Here is a 4,852-nt window from a genome sequence, read left to right on the forward strand (position 1 = left end):
GAAAAGCTTATACAAATTGATACAACAAATGGGTCCATAATAGGAAACTGCTTATCCTATCCAAGGCAGCCTTGCTTTAGGCTGAGAGTCTGTTGTGGCTTCAGGAGGCATTGTTTTCTAAGTGCAGCTTCTTTGCTTCCCAGGCTTCAGCATTCCCACGATGAGATCATTTACTTTACACACAAAAGCTTCTCTCCACCACCCTTCTTCCATCCAAGGAGTGCACTTTCTGGAACACCCACAGCCAAGGTGGAACTCAGGACGGGAAATAGGAATGATACCCAAGCCTTGCAGTTCCCGGAACAACAATGAGGTTCCCATCAGACTGGCCTCACTGAGGAGGACAAGCAAGTGAGCTCAAGGTTGCCAGTGGAGGTGATCTGGGGTAGAAGAAAGGTTCTCTTACTTAGAAGATAGGCAAGACTGAGAGCCACAGGTTTGGCTGTAGGACTCGGGGGCCAGTCTGTAGCTAATGAGGTAAAGATATGCTTGAGGGTGTTTGGGAAAAATTGCCAGTTTTAACTATGAGCTAAAAAAAATGAGGCACATTTTGTACGCTGTTTAATAAGACACCCACTGCTTTCCTTTGTCTGAATGATAAGGGAGAAATTACGTGCCACATCTCTTCAAAGAATCTCACTGATCTAGAGAGATATTCTATTAACAGGTCTGATTTTTAAAAATTTACCAAATGTGTGGTAACATAGACCAAATACCCTAGGAGTACTGAAAACCCAAGAAAATTAAGATTACCTGATTGGATTGGTGCAAAAAAAAAGAGAGAGAGAAAAGTCTGTTGTGAGTTAAAAATGTAGGTAGAGTCAACCACATGTGTGTATTTTGAGGAACAGAAGCCAAAAGTTTAGGCTGCCCAGCTACATGGTATGGGAGGAAGGTGGAAATGACACAGGGAAATAAACTGCTTGTACTGTGATGAAAAATTTGTTAAGAAGTTGCCCTGGCCGGTTTGGCTCAGTGGTTAGTGCGTCGGGCTGCGTCGGGCTGCGGACCAGAGAGTCTCGGGTTCAATTCCGGTCAAGGGTACGTACCTTGGTTGCGGTTTATCCCTGGCCCCGGTTGGGGTCGTGCAGGAGGCAACCTAGCTATGTGTTTTTCTCACATTGATGTTTCTCCCCCTCTCTCCTCCTCCCCTCCACTCTATCTGAAGATAAATAGAAAAATATCCTCAGGTGAGGATTAAAAAAGAAGTGATTTGCTGGTTCCCTTACCATTTATCTGCAAGGATGGTATTGAGTGCCCAGGTGCACAGTCATGCATTCCCTCGTGTCAGAGCCCAATCAAGTCAAGAAGACTCCTGAGACCTCAGCTTCTTTTCTGAGCAGCAGCCCATTAGATCCCCTTCTCACCTCCAAAGCTGTGGGTGGCTGGGGTGGGGAGGTCAAGGTGAGCATCCACAGGCAGGGCTAGGTGCTTCTAAGCCGTGTCCCCTCCTTGGGAAGTGGCCCCCAGTCAGCCTGGGCACAGGCCCTGTGGCTTTGAGAGTCTGCTGACTGGCAGACTCTGACTGACTGACCTGGGCACCTGCCCTGCTGTGGCAGCAGCGCGGTGGAGCAGCCTAGTGATTTGCCACGCCGGAGGCAGCCATGGTATTCAGGAACAGAATACTGCACTGCTAAGGTGTGAGCTGGGAGGGTGACCGGTGAGGGAGGCCACACCCCAGAACCTCTTTCCAGCGGACTGGGTCGGAATTGTGGCATGTTAGCCAAGTTATAAAGCCAGGCATCCTAGGCCTGTCCCTGCCTGGGACATGACGACAGGCCTTAAGGAGGCCTTCTCAGCCCATCTTCTCGAGGCGTCCAGAAGCCAGAAGGCTGAGAGGAACAGGGACCTATAACTGCAGTAGGAGGTGACTGCCTGTGCGGGTGTCTGGGGCTGGAGAGGAGGTGAGGCAGGGTGGTGTCTTGTGTGACTGGCCCCTCATGGCATCGCTGATTCTCCTTAATTTTCCCTCCTGTTTCATTTTTATTTGAACAACCTGTGCCCGTGGCTGTTGCCTGTACCTTCCTGAGCTCAGAATCAGAGCTTCACTCCTAATGTTTCCAAACTGGGGACAGAAGATAAAGGAGCCACAGTCCATGAAAGATGGAAACCGTGGGTTATATAGACCTCAGGTAATCTTCTCATCTGAAGCCTTGACCCATGTTGAACTGAAAGGGGCAATGAAGTTATAAAGGCACTGCTTAAAAAAAAGAATGTCTAGATTTGGACACACACCCCCAGTACCTTTCAAAATGACAATGGGCCAGCTTTCACAATGGCCATAATAAAGATAGAGTAGCACAAGCTCTCCAAACTAGGTGGGCCTTACATTCTTCATAAAGACCTCGGTCCTCACAAAAAATGCTTAAAAAGACCCAGGCCAAACTGTGTCAGGAACCATGAGACCTGGCTTAGATTACTATTAATTGACGTGACCCAGATCAGGGCAGCACCTAAAGGAATGCTTAAGTTAAGTCCTTTTGAACTTACATATGATAGACCTTTTTTGGGGCTCCTCCCAAATTTTAGGATGCCCAGGCTCAAGCTGTTAAACATATTATCCAATTAGGAAAAGTAACTGAAAACTTAAATCTAATCTGATTTTACCAACACCAATAGATACACCCATACGATCCAGGGAACTGGGTATATTTAAAAACCTGGAAATCAAGATCCTTCAAGATCAGCTGAATCCAATATAGGCAGGTCCTCATTTGGTATTAACAATTCATTCTTCTTTTAAATTACAAAATATAGCTCCTTGGATGAGATATGGCTTTCTCAAGTGAAGCCAGCTATACCACTCAGTGAGAACAAGGTAACAGATCCACAGTACTCCTGCAAACCTGTCAGACTTCTAGCTGCTCTTCAAAAGACAAGCGATATCCTGGCCGGTTTGGCTCAGCGGTTAGAGCGTCAGCCCCGCGGATGGGAGAGTCCTGAGTTCAGTTCCCAATAAGGGCATGTACCTTGGTTGCGGTTTGTCCCCAGCCCCCGTTGGGGTCGTGTGGGTGGCAGCCAGTCTATGTGTCTGTCTCTCTCACATCAATGTTTTTCTCTCTCTTCCTCCTTCTCTCCCTCCTGTTCTATTTGAAGATAAAAGAAAAAAAAAAAGTGTCCTCTGGTGAGGATAAAAAAGAAAAAAAAAGACAAGTGATGCCCACTCACTATTATGCACTCCTGTTCTCAGAAATCCCAGAACCTAAGGGACCCCAAGACAGGCAACCAGAGAATTTCACTCCTCTAACTCAAAGATGTATTCTGCCCCTGTTTAGCAGGAAGCAGTTACAGAAGTATGAATTGCACCTCCATTCCCTCAAGAATGAAGAGTGAAAAAAATCTTAGGTGGACTTGTTAGATAGGACAAGAGTCTCAAGGTCTGGGAAGTTCTTACTAAATGTTATCTTGCTAAATGTTAAACACAGCACAGTCTTGCACATGCAGCTTTAAACAGGATGAGTTTGACAGGAACTCAATCTGTAAAGTGTAGCCAACTGCAAAGAAGAAATCAATGTGTAATTGACCAGACAGTGTATATAAGCAATGGCTAAGCCTCCCTTCAGGGAGGCAGAGCTTTGGATGCGAATCCCGTCTCCTTGACAACTACATTTCTTCTTGAATAGAACATCCCAAGCAGTGAGCCCTTTGAGTTCGATAACACAAAGATGTTAGGTCAATGAGAATTGTGTGTAGGGCAAAAACGAAACAGCCTGAATTTCAAACAGTAGGCAATAGCTGAATGAATTGTATGGCAGAGTTATACTGTAGTATATTTTAATGTTGTTAAAAATAAAGATTTTGCAGAACAATGTTAGTGTACTTAATGCCAAAAACTGTAAACTTTAAAATGGTATGATAAATTTTTTTGCTATGTTTATTTTACCACAATAATAATAATAATAATAATAATAATGATAATAATAAAAGATTCCTATCTCTACATAGTGTCCTGGAGACATGGCCATGAAAATTGTTGAGAGAGAAAAACTGTTTCAGGTAAAATGTGTGTTTGTGTGTGTGCAAGTTCATAGAAAAATGTATGCAAGGTCCTGGCCAGTTTGGCTCAGCAGTTAGAGTATCTGCCTGAGGACCAAAGGGTCTCTGGTTCAATTCCTTGTCAAGGGCACATACTTGGATTACAGGTTTGATTCCCACCAGGGCTGTGCAGGAAGCAACCAATTGATGTGTCTCTCACATCAATGTTTCTCTCTCCCTCCCTCTCTTACACTCTATTCAAAAATCAATGGAAAAATATCCTCGGGTGAGGATTAATAGAAAAAAAAGAAATTAAGAAAAAAGTATGCAGGAATACAAACCAAATTTTATCATTAATTTTCTCAGGGAGTGTGAAGTATTTATTATTTGACTTATAACAAGGAACACGCATTTAGAGCTCAGACCCAGGCTCAAATCCCAGTTCCTCTAATGATCCGATTATGACCTGGGCAACTTACATGTTAGTTTCTTCATTTGTAAAACAGGAAAAGGATAGTACCTGCCTCATTAGAATTGTTGTGAGGTTTAGATTTCAAAACAGTGCCTGTCACAATGTTATATTATCATCATTATATTATTGTCTCCTTCAGTGTCTTCCTTGTATCCTAAGCATTCTTCCAACCCTCTCTACTTTATTGGGATTAACAAAAGTACCTGGAGAGAATAACAGAGAAACAAAAACAAATTGCAAGAAGCCTAAAATTGAGGGGATTCACAGAGTACTTGTCTCAGATCCACTAGAGCTAGCTTGCTTCTGAGGCTATCTGAGATACTTCTGAGGCCCTGACAGACTGGCACAGTTTTAGAGACATCGGGCCTAGATTTCTTTCTGCTTGGCCTGTCATCACATAGAAGG

The sequence above is a fragment of the Molossus molossus genome, unplaced genomic scaffold (assembly GCF_014108415.1).
Source record: "Molossus molossus isolate mMolMol1 unplaced genomic scaffold, mMolMol1.p scaffold_m16_p_15, whole genome shotgun sequence".
NCBI lineage: Eukaryota > Metazoa > Chordata > Mammalia > Chiroptera > Molossidae > Molossus > Molossus molossus.